We start from the raw sequence: 12,772 nt of genomic DNA on the forward strand, positions 1-12,772 counted from the left end.
TGAAAACATTTTCCAGAAAACATTAAACAACTATCTATCTATAAATGACAATTCTACTCTTTGTTAGAAGAATAAAACTATATTTCTACAAAAAAACTACTCTTCAAGAATGTTGGTATTGGGACCAGCAGTTAGCGTAATGGCTATGTTGCTGGACTCCCATGTGGTCAACCACGGTTTAAGTCCTGGACCCTGTGGCTTAAAACTCACGCCAGGCGCATGTGCGTGCATGCCCAAGATCCTGAGAGGAGAATGGAGGAGAAGGGATTATGGTGTGGCCATCTCCCCTGGGAGGGTGATTTCTTGCTTTCTGTCTCTCTGTCTCTCTCTCTGTCTGTCTGGCAAGCGCATATGCCCTGTAGCAAAATCCTCTTCAAAACAAAAGAATGTTGGTATCAACTTCATTTATAATACCTTTAAACTGTTAACAGCTCAACCTCCTGGAATAGGAAAACCAGTACACCAATTGTGATACTTTTATACAGTGAAAATATTATTCAACAGTTGCTTTAAATGCACTACTGTTGTACACACAGTATGGATGAATCTCAAATAGTAAACTGCTGGAAAGAAACCAGACAAAAATGAATGTACACCATGTGATTTTGTCTACATTAAACTCAAGAACAGACAAAACTAATCTGGGGTGATAGAAATAAAAAGAGTTAGGTGGAGACGGACTGGAAGGGGACAAAAGACAACTTTCTGTGGTAATAAAACTGTTCCAAGTTTTTGCTGTGGTCTTGGCCATAGGTGTATATACTTGCCAAAATTCATCAAATTGCACACTGAAGCTATGTGTGTTTCACCATAGGTAGATTTTACCTTTAAATTAAACAAAATATCATGTTGACTGCTGTGGAGAGAACAGACTGTAACGTGATTAGAAGGAAACTAGAGAGAGTAGCTGGCAGGCTACAGCAGTTATCCAGGTAAGAGATTTTTTTCTTTTTTTGGTTTTACAACTTTATTTGAAAATCAGCAGTTCTCATCCACCTTGACTGTAGATTTTTGAAAGTGGTAACAGGTACGTAGGTCACCAGAGTACAGAGCTCGTTGGGTGAACCTTCATCCTCATTTCGTTTTCTGGACAACCGCACACGGATTTGACACGGGACATTTCTTATTCCTTAGGCCCAGACAGCTTTGTTGAGCCTGGTATCAATGTGCACATCTGGAGTCCCCATCTCCTTCATGGCAAATTTCTGGATTTCTTTGCGTTGCACATTTCTTGAAGCCCACGCCATGGATGCGCTTGTGAATGTTGATGGTGTATTCCTGGGTCACCACCTTGGTGATGGCAGAATGGCCCATCTTCTTCTTGCTACCCTTTTTTTGTGAGGGCCATTCTTCCTGACCCAAGCTGGATAGAAAGCTATTATAACTCTTTTTGCCCATTACAGTCTGCATTAAGGACCTCATGACATTAATTCCACAAACATTACTGGATATCCAGTCCATGCCAGGTACCTAATTATATTCCTGCTCCTCAGAGTCCTGTTTTTATATGTTGGAATCCTGCCTACCTTCTAAATCAGCCTCTACTATTGACCAGTTGTACAATCGTGGGCAACTTTAGTAACTTTCTTAAACCTTGGTATCCTTCTTTTGTAAGTGGGGATAATAATTATTATGAAGATTTTTATAAGGATTCAATATAAAAAAATAATAACCTGTTTATTCTCAGGTTTAAATGGGACGTTAGTGGCGAAGCAGCTATTCCAGTACCAGTCACACAGTAGGTAATGAAGAAATGATAGACCTTTTCTTTTTTTCCCTTGTCTCCCTAACGAGGCTATGAGTTACCCAAGGGCAAAGAGTCATATCTGCTTCTACCCTTGCCTTCCCAATGGTATAGCAGATCACAACAACAGGTATGCTGTGGGTACTCAACAAGTATCTGCTTTCTCTTTGGTCAAAAATAACAGGAAGTAAGATGGTTTATGGAATGGGCTTCAGGTAAAGGCTTGCTCAGTGGGGAAACATGAACAGAATCCATACGATTTTGGAGAACATGAGTTTGCCCTAATTAGAACCCAACAAAAGTCAAAATGAAACCTGACTCTCTGGAGGCTCAGTTCAACTTTGTAGTTGAGGGATTTGGGGGGGGGGGACGAATATAGATCTAGGTAAAAGCTAGGGTAAAAGGCTTACTTAAGGGGGGAAAAATCTAATAAAGACTGTTTACTTAAACAGTGCCTTATGAGGCAATGTTATAATTTATTAAAAACAAAAAGTAAATAAATAAATCAGAAACATATGGATTAGATTTCCATGGAAATATGGCAAGTTTTAAAAGGCAGGGAAATGGCACTCGGAAAAATATGGAGGCTTGTTCAATTTAAAGTGCCAACCATTTTCTGAATTAAGAGGTTTGCACACTTGTGATGAGCTCAGATTTTATCCCTTCTCCTTTAGACAAGTGGTATCAGAACAGTAGTTTTCAAAAGCCAATTGACACATCAAAATCAAGCATATTTGTATTTGATGCCAATATTTTGTGAAAACATCAGAACTGAGAGACAATAACAGAATCAAAGCAACTCATCAGATGGGCTTCTCATGGCTTTCAAGAGACTTACAGCTTCCAGTTAAAATGGGGCAACTACACAAACACATGCTTACCTTCACTGCTTCTAGAAAAATCACTTAAATGACAATAAAAAGAACTGTGTTATCATGTACTCCCTATGAACAAAGAGAACAGGAGAGAATACAACAGCAAGAACATTGTGGAACCTGGGCAAGTGGTGACCAACCAACACATTTGAAAAACAAAGTCCTGAATCAAGAGTAATGAAAGCCCAAACTCAACTGGGCAGGACTTGGCAACAATGTTGCCTTTGGTAATGAATGAATGTGCATCTAAAAAGGAAAGAATTGGTTCACAACTCTGCTTAGGAAACTGCTCTGCCTTTGACTACCCATCTGCAATTCCATGTAACCACATGAGGACCTCTTTACCACTCCAGCAAAGACCCAAAGGTTATTTTCTGGAGAGGATAAAACAGTCTTGAGATCACCAAGCAGAGTTGAAGGTAAAAGTTCAGAATGAAAACATAAAATGGAATTTAATATACTATTATGGACTGTGTATCCCCTAAATTCATATGTTGAAGCCCTAACTCCCAGTATAACTAGAATATACTTGGAGATAGGATCTTTAAGGAGATAAACGTTAAAAGGTGTCATAAAGGAGCCTGAAAATTCTAATTTTTGTTGTTGTTGTTTTGTTTTCGCCATAACATTTTTCGCCAAAGAGGGACAGAGAGAGAGAATGAGAGGGAAAGTGTAAAATCACGCCCCAGAGGGGATGCCATGTCACAAACCCTTCTCCTTAATTTTCCTCCTGAGATTTTGGGCATGGATGTACATGTATCTGGTGTGATTTCCAAGCCACCAAGACTGGGACTCAAATTGCAGTCAGCTATGTGGGCGTCCAGCATTTTAACTACCATGCTACCTGCTGGCTACATGGGAGATTCTAATTTGATAGGACTAGATCCCCTATAAAAGGAATTGACACTAGAGTATGAGGTTTTTTCTCTCCATACATGCACAGAGGGAAGGCTGTGTTAGGACATGAGAAAGCCACCATCTGGAAGCCAGGAAGAGGCCTTACAGAAACCAGCCACTCTGGAGCCTTGATCTTAGACTTCCAGCTTCCAGAAATATGAGAAGAAAAATTCCTGTTGTTTAAACCACTCAGTCTGTGGTATTTTGTTATGGTGGCCCAAGAAGACTAATACACATATTGAATAATGAGACGTCCAGGTGGTTTCTTCTACTAAGATCCCAGAATGTTGGTAGTTAGACATATAGTCTCCAGGCAGAAGACTGGAGAAAATTTCTCTGAGCTATCTGATTAGTTTAAAAGAAAAAGACAAAAAGACACTGACACTGAGGATTTCCTATGAAAAACAGCCTAGCTAGACGACATTACAAGTACAAGAGCTTTCAAGTCAGTTTTGTAGTTACATCTCACTCTTCGATGTGTGAGCAACAACCAAGAATCACTAGACATTTGAGGAAAATATCTAAAAGAAAATACAGAGACCAAAACACATATATAAGGAGGAGAAAACTTTATAAAACTATCATAAATATCAGGGAAGATACTACACCTATGAAACAAGAACAAGATGCTATTGGGGGGGGCAGTCAATGGCATAGTAGTTAAGGTGGTTGAATCCCACATGACTGTGCACTGTGAGTCCCAGAACTAGCAGCTTGTAAAACACACTGAGTGCATGTGTATGCATGCCCAAAACCCCAAAAGGAAGAATGGAAGAAAGGGGATTGCGATATGGCCATCCCTCATAGAGGGATGCTTTCTCATTTTACCTCTCTCTGGCAAGTGCAAGGGCCCCCTTACAAATTTAGAAAAGAGGAGAAAAAGGAAACATTTAGAAAAAAGAAAAAAGAATTCTAAGAAATTTTTAAAATGATGGTATAAAAAATGCAATAAAAACTTCAACAATATAGTTAAAGAAATGGCTTAGAAAATAGAAGACAAAAAGGTGGAAAATAAAAGAAAAATATGAGAGAAACAGTTCACTAAATATAGCATTCAAGTAATAGATCAGAATAGAATACATAAATTTTAAAATGAGAAATGAAGGAAATGATTTTCCAGATTAAAAAGTCCCCCCAAGTATCCTGCACAATGAGCCAAAAAAAGTCCACAGCAAGAAACCTTATCAGAAAATTTCCAAGTAACAGGGGCAAAGAATAGTTCTTATCGCAGAGAAGGGGAAAAACACATTTCATGAAATGACCTTCTGAGCAACCCTGGAAACTTGAAGACAATGGTCTAAGCCCATTGGTGCGCTAAGAACATTGGGACCAAAAGATGGTATAATGGTTACATCGCTGGACTCTCACATAGTCGACCATGGTTCAAATCCCAAACTCATGCCAGGTGCATGTGCATGCATGCCCAAAATCCTGAGAGGAGAATAGAGGAGTAGGGATTGTGGTGTGGCCATTCTCCCCCACCCCTGAAGGTGGGGGCTGATTTCTCGCAGTCTCTCCAGCAAGCGCACGTGCCCTGTCTCAAAAATCTAAGTAAATAAATAAGGAAACGCTGGACTCTCACATAGTCGACCATGGTTCAAATCCCAAACTCATGCCAGGTGCATGTGCATGCATGCCCAAAATCCTGAGAGGAGAATAGAGGAGTAGGGATTGTGGTGTGGCCATTCTCCCCCACCCCTGAAGGTGGGGGCTGATTTCTCGCAGTCTCTCCAGCAAGCGCACGTGCCCTGTCTCAAAAATCTAAGTAAATAAATAAGGAAACTATCTCTGCCCTAGAATTCTACACCCAGCCAAACCATCAACTAAGAATAAAGATAGAATAAATCTATTTTCAGACATAGAAAGTCTCAAAAATTTTGTTTACCTCTTTGTAAATTAATGAAAAAAAATGTGCTCCACTGATATGAGGAAGTAATGAAAGAAAGAAGGGGATGAAATTCAGGAAACCAGATTAAGCAAAAGGAAATCAGTGGAATCATCAAGATGTTAATGAAGAGTGATCCCCAACTAATAGCTGTATAGCAGATCTTGGAAGTACCCAATCCAGTCTAGAAGGTTCCAGCAGAGTTCTTCGAGAAGATGAAATTGATAGGACAAAGATTGTGAATGTAATTTTGAGACAAATCTTGTGCAACTTGGGAGCATTTGTTGCTGAATCAGTGACATATATATTAAAAACTAAGCGGGGGTGGAGATTAACTCGAGGGAGTAAATGTTGCTCATGAACGTATAAGTTATTACAGCTCTGCTACGAATAGTATTTTCATAGTCAAAAAAATGTACTTACTGAATATTGATCTAAAACAAATACACTATAACTATTTTGGAAAGATGTGAGATGGGAAGTGTGAGTGTTGACAGACGGTGATAAAAACCATCTGACTCCTCATCTTCCCTAGTGAGAAGTCAACAGACAATGCCAAGAATGAAAAAATCAAGTAGCATAAATGTAAGCACATTATTTAAAGATACACAGAGGGAAATAGTAAAAGAATCAGCTAAATTACTAACAGTGGCCTCTGGGAAATAGAAAATGAAAGGGGGACAAGACTAGAGTGTGTGTGTGCGTGTGTGTGTGTGTGTGTGTGTGTGTACATGTGTATGCATATGTGTGGTTATAACAAGCCTTCTAGAACTATTTGACTGTAAACTATGTGCAAAGATAACTTTCGTCTTAAAATTAAATTTAAAGCAAAAACTAATAAAGGTCTAAGAGGAAACGAAGGAGGAGAAAGGGGCGGGGGGCGTTTCAGGGAAATGGGTGGGAGGGAATGAGGGAGAAGAAAATATGGTTACTTTGACCAAACCTGAGGTCGAGCTACTAGATGCCACAGGTCTGCTACGCATGCTGCTTATTCCAAAGGCTCCCACCTCTCTGACTAAGCACATTATTTAAAGATACACAGAGGGAAATAGTAAAAGAATCAGCTAAATTACTAACAGTGGCCTCTGGGAAATAGAAAATGAAAGGGGGACAAGACTAGAGTGTGTGTGTGCGTGTGTGTGTGTACATGTGTATGCATATGTGTGGTTATAACAAGCCTTCTAGAACTATTTGACTGTAAACTATGTGCAAAGATAACTTTCGTCTTAAAATTAAATTTAAAGCAAAAACTAATAAAGGTCTAAGAGGAAACGAAGGAGGAGAAAGGGGCGGGGGGCGTTTCAGGGAAATGGGTGGGAGGGAATGAGGGAGAAGAAAATATGGTTACTTTGACCAAACCTGAGGTCGAGCTACTAGATGCCACAGGTCTGCTACGCATGCTGCTTATTCCAAAGGCTCCCACCTCTCTGACTAAAGACATAACAGTAGGGAGGACAAGAGACTGCATGGGAGAGGAGTAGGTAGTGGAATATTAGTGGGAGGAACTCAGGGAAGAAATACTTAATAGACACAAGAATATAAAGTTCTCGGGGCCAGCAGATAGTGTAGTGGTTTTGTGACCAGACTCCACTGACCATGGTTAGAGATCTGTTGGACCCAATGGCTTGAAAATCACACTGTGTGTGCGTGCCCAAGATCCCAGGAGGAGGATGGAGGAGAAGGGATTGTGATGTGGTCATCCCCCTGCGGTGGTAATTTCTCTTTTCCTCTCACTGTTGGTCTCTCTCTCTCTCTCTCTCTTCCCAGTGAGTGTGCATGCTCTAAGGCAAAAACCTCTTTTAAAAATTTAAATAAGGGGCCAGCAGGTGGCACGGTGGTTGAGGCGACTAGACTCTCATGTGGCAGAGCATGGTTCGAGTCTCAGACTTGGCAGCTTGTTTCTCACTTTCTTTCTCTCTCTCCAGTCAACTTCAATGAAATAAAATAATGACAATGAATAAAATTAAATAAAATAATTCTTTAAATAAACAAATAAAAGGATATAAAGTTCTCTGTTGAAAATGATATAAATGAAAACATCCTTGATTTGATTTTCACATATTGCACTCGTACTTTGAAAAACCATACCGTGTGCTATAGAGATGTACAATGACTGGGTGTGAAAAAGACATCATGAAATAAAATAAATAAATAAGCAGGATGTGACAAACATTTTTAAATTCACAAAATTGCACTCACTTATGAATATACCCATAAGGTGAGTTTCCAGGTATTGTACTTCTACATTAGAAGGATGATGCATTTTTAATATTGGATTGTCAGAAAAGTCATGATGCATTGTTACGGAGAAAAACATAAAAATAAGTCATGACTTTTCCAATGACCCAGTAGTAACTGCCCAACTTTCCTCCAAAGATCTTGCACCAATTTGCATTTCCTGCCCAGTGTATGGCTGTGCCTACTTCCCCACATCCTTTCCAACAAAATGCAACATCAGATTTTTATAAACCTTTATCAGGCTGCAGGTGAAAACTATATAACAGGTATTTTTTAAATATAAGTAAGGTTGAGCTCCTTTTTATTTGTTTACTAGCTTTTTTTCTTACTTATAAATACTTTTTTCCTGTGAGCTTCTTGCTCAAGTCTTTACTCAACTTCCCACTGGGTTTTCTGTCTCCTCTCCCTCTTTTTTAAAATTTTATATATATATTTAAAGGTTACTTATAGACTCAGGAAATTAGTCAACTTCAAACCAGAATTATACCCCTGACTTGTCTAATGGCAACTTGCATATTAAATCCTTTAATTAACAGAGCAGAGGGTCTTTCCAGGGTCTCATGGGAGCACCTAAAGCAGGAGTGAGAGCAGTAACAACACCAGTGTGAACAGGTGCACATTAACAAGTACCATTGGTGGGCTGAGCCCTGTTCTAAGGGCTTTGCATACAACATTTCATTGAGTTCTTACCATAACCCTAGGAAGAATTTCCGGTACCATTATCCCCATTTTATAAGCCAAAACGGGTCCAGAGAGAGAAAGTAAGATGCCTAATGTCCCACAGCCAGTAAACAGCAGAGCTGAAACACAAAACCAGGCCTCTCTTATTCCTAAGACCCAGCTATTAGCCACTGCGCCACACTGTTTCCTGGTTGGTTTCCAGTGCCTGTCGCAGAATAGTGATGGGAGATCAAGTTGGTCACTCTAAAATACATGCATTGTGGTGTCACCCTGGAAATGCAAACCGCCGGTCTAGCGTCTGAGTCCTGAGGGCAGGGGCCAACTGTCCTGTCCTCTGCTGTGCTCTCAGTTTACAAAACTCCCTACACAAGTAGGAGCCCAATACACGGCAGCTAAGTGAGAGCATGAGTGAATGAATGGATGAATGAACAAACCAACACATTGTTAAGGACCTTGAGCTCCTTGCGGGCAAGGACCATGGCTGTCTTATTCTCCAGAGCCTAGCTCACTGTCTTGCACAAAAAGGACAAAATAAATCAAAGAATACATGTCAAATGCCACAAGCTCCTCTACCTTTCTGAAAGCTATCCTCTTTACTCCCATAATCTTTAACTCTTAGCCAAGTAGGAGAAACACCACCAACCCCAGAAAATGTTCTGCGTGTCAATACTTGACACGTCATCCTGTGGGGGAACTCCTATAAGAGAGACAAAGGTGTAAGGAAAAGGTCAAGAAGACAAGGGTGGTCTCCCCACTCCCAAGTCAAGCAACTGGCTCCCTTTCTCTACCTCATCCCAAGATTGTGGCCATTAGTGTTTCTCAGCTGAGAGGATGATGGTGTTCCAAGCCGGCACATGGTCATCTCATAGTTTACTGTGAGTACAACCTAGCTTACCACACGCGTCAACTCACTGCTCTTTAAACCACCCATGTTGCCTGTACTATCACTGTCCCCCTACGTGAGGAAATGCATGGAGAGGTGGAGTAAGTTGCTCAATGTCACAAATAGCACAGCCAAGATCTTAACCCAAACAGACCACTGGGCTCTTCTGCTCACAGCTGTGCTCTGCCTTACTCAAAGCAAGTCCTCCAAATCCTGCTTCTCCTCCTGAACCCAGCTCCTGCCCTCCTCCCCAGGCAAAGGCCCCCGCTCCTAAAAACCCCCTCCTTCACCTCTGGACCATGGGGTCCCTCTACCAGGTCAACCTTTGGTCCCATTTCATTAGCCATGATAAGAAAAGCCTGGTTTCATTACTCAACTCCCTGGGATGTGAGCAGAAACTGCCCTCAAGGGCTTGCATACCAAGGCTTCTCAGGAAGCAACTGGCTCCCTTTCTCTACCTCATCCCAAGATTGTGACCATTAGTCCTGTTATCAGCACCTTGCATGTGGCAATGAGCTCTCGACACCCCTTGGGACTAGAGGAGAGCTGACCCCCAAAAGGGCTCAACAGTGTGCCCTTTCCTCTTCCATGCCTGGTGGAGGCACCCAGCTTGTCCCAGACATTTTCCTGTGTGGAGGGACACAGACGAGCAGGGCCCCCACTCAGGCCCTTTTCCTTCAGGTAGGGATTCCAACTGGTTTTAGAACCTATACTTGAGCGCCTGGGCCCTGGAGTCCAACACAGGTTCCAATACACTAGCTGTGGGACCTCAGATAAGTACTTCAGCCTCTCTGAGCCTAGGCCTCCTCTGCTGTGAAACTGGGACAGAGTATCACCTCACATCACTGGGGCTTGGAAGGATGAAGCTAGTCAAGAAGAAGCCTTACGTCTCTTGAGCCTGTGCCAATCAGCACTGGGCACCAGAAGACAGTGCTCTAAACCTTAAGGGGCTCATCCCCAGAGAGGGCTCTTTGCCATCCCGCCTGCTGCCACCTACTTTCCTCCTGCTCCCCTCATTCCATGCCCATGATACCTCAGGGTATGCTCCATCTCCAGCCAACCTGTCTGCAGAGGCAAGATGACTAATGAGCCCTGAGTCTAGCACTGCTAGAGCTCCCCAACTCAGTCCTAGCTGGCAGGGCCTTTGAGAAGGAGGAGCCCCCAGACTTTGGGTTCTGAGAAGGCAGTGCAGGCCCTCACCAGGATCTTCCTCCCCACCAGTCTTGTCAGTCACTAGCAGGCCCTCATCCCTCAGGAGTGACAATAGCGCCTTCCTCCCTGCAGCTCTGGGCACCCCTCGCCCACCCTTTCTCTCTGGTCTCTCTTCCTAGAGCTAGGCTGAGCCGCTCTTCATTAGCCTGACAAAACTCCATCACCAGGGGAAGTCCTTGAAGTTGGGGATTTCAACAAAGCTAAACCACTAAATCCCACGCCGCCAGCCTGTCTTCACAGCTCCTCTGGCTCTGCCAGAAATCGCGCTTACTCCCAGGCAGAAACCACAGCCCTGGCGGCTTCAGTCTCTCTACACCCCACCCCCTTCGGGCCACCTTATCCAGCAGACCCAGCCTCTCCTTTATCTGTCTGTCATGTCTAAGTGACTCCATCCCGGACAGGCCCCACAAAAGCTGGTTAAAGACAAGGGTGGTCCCACTTTTGACATCACCGACTTCAAAGGCCCCAAACGAAGTGGGGCCAATCAGGATGCCTTGCCGAGTTAAGAGCAATGCTCTGTGCTCCTGGAATGACCCTGCTGGTCTGGGAATCACTCTAGGAGCCTCAGAGCTTATTAATACATACACAAGAGTCATTAAGAGTACATACCCTGAAGCCAAGCAGCCCTGGTTCGAGTCCCACCTCCACTACTTGCCAACTGGGTAAGTCATGTATCCCCATGGCCTTAGTGTTTTCATCTGCCAAATGGGATGAAGAAATTTGCCTCTCTCTGACCCTACAAGTTTCTCTAGAAAAGGCTTGACTGGTGAAGAGGGCTCCCTCCTGTGCAGAACTAGCTTCTTCTAGGGCCTGGAGAGCCTTCCCATTGGGGCCCGTGGAAGCAGAGGGGACTGACCTTGCTGGATGGCAGGGGAAACAGTGTGGAAAGAGCCTGGGTCACATGATGTGCACAGCCTTGACTCCCAACTGCCCACCACCCGCCCTAGACCTTCCAGGTTCAGGCTCCAAACTTTTTACACTGTCGTGGCAAGTCTGTCCCCTGGGACTAGGGACCTACCGTCCAGTAGGCCTATGGGATTTCAGTCTGGAATGATGGGAAGAGCTCTAGAGACACACAGTGGGGATGGCAGCGTAGCAATAGGAATATCTCATATGAATATGCTAATTCCATGGAACTGTACACTTTAAAAATTATAAAAGGTGTCCCTGGCCTCGGCAGAGTGGCATCTGGCTGGTGGTGTCCACCTCATATGAGTCAGGGACAAAGCAACCCCTTCTTCATCCCAGCCTGGCTTTTGGACAGCGCCCTTGCCTGGTTCATGCCCTGGACACATGGATTGCAAATAAACAAATAAGTTTTAAAACGATTCATTTTAGGTCGTGGATATTTACCACAATTTAAGAAATACTCCAGATATAAGAGAAAGCCAAGAGTGGCAGAAGTATGGCACTTCCTCACTCTTCCAAAAGCTCTAGCTCTGTAAGGGAGGGACGGCTGAAAAGGAGAGGAAGATTCAGCCAGAAGCTAGCCACCACCTGCTGGCCCGAACCAACCCACGGCCCCTGCAGCACCCTCTCTGGGGGCTGACCACTTTGGGTACAGGGACAAGAGGTCTCAGGAAGGTGTCTGCCATGCTCACTCTTACACCTTCCAGGGGCACCTGAATCCAGTTCTGCCTGACTCGCGCCCACAAACAGTGGCCACTCAGGACCCCGTTCCAGGTCATCAATAGAAGTAAGTGCAGAAAGGAGAAGAGGGAAAAGGGAATTAAGTCATTCTCAGCTTTTCTCCCAAAATTCACTGAGCAGAATCAAGACGCTTTTTGGGCCCCTTGCCCAGAGGCAAAATAGGAGATGAAAATATTTATTTGTTTCTAAGGCTATCGCAATCCCAGGCTGAAAGCCCACCTTGGTTGTAACTTACTGCAGCTCGAGCCGCTTCCAAGACCAGCCCTCCCCACAGGCAGCCTCCTGCTCGCTCAGGTCTAGGGCAAGAGGTTCCACTGCCCCACCAGGGGGAAAAGGGGATCCCTGTCCCAACAGAAACTGAATCTAGTAAATGAGAATTATCCCCTATTGGCATCAGGGAGCCATAAATAGCCCAGCCGCCCCAGTTGAATCACCAGAGCTAGCACTGTGTCAGCATTTCTATATAAACCAGGGTTTGCTAGGGATTAGCTCACAGCCATAAAAATTTGCTCCAGGCTGAAACTTGGCCTAAAGAAAATCTCAGCCCAGGAGTAGATACAGAAAAGAAAGCCAGACGGACACCACCCCCAAGGCTCTTGCGGACAAAGGTGCCTGTGACCAGGACCTCTCACACTGGGGCTCTGTGGTCACCAGCACCGAAGAAGTCAGTAATTTAGGGCACCAGCTGGGGTTGTCATAATTCAAAA

At 43.6% G+C, this 12,772-nt stretch overlaps 1 non-coding gene across 1 annotated transcript; it reads left to right on the forward strand.

Annotated features, from left to right (window-relative positions):
• The first annotated feature begins 11,577 nt into the window (after positions 1–11,577).
• On the forward strand, positions 11,578–11,712 carry LOC114005743 (small nucleolar RNA SNORA48). The gene has a single exon (XR_003547572.1). It is a non-coding gene; the product is annotated as a small nucleolar RNA SNORA48 (small nucleolar RNA).
• The last annotated feature ends 1,060 nt before the right edge of the window (positions 11,713–12,772 follow it).

This window comes from Tupaia chinensis, unplaced genomic scaffold (assembly GCF_000334495.1).
Source record: "Tupaia chinensis unplaced genomic scaffold, TupChi_1.0 Scaffold144346_1, whole genome shotgun sequence".
In the NCBI taxonomy this organism is placed as follows: domain Eukaryota; kingdom Metazoa; phylum Chordata; class Mammalia; order Scandentia; family Tupaiidae; genus Tupaia; species Tupaia belangeri.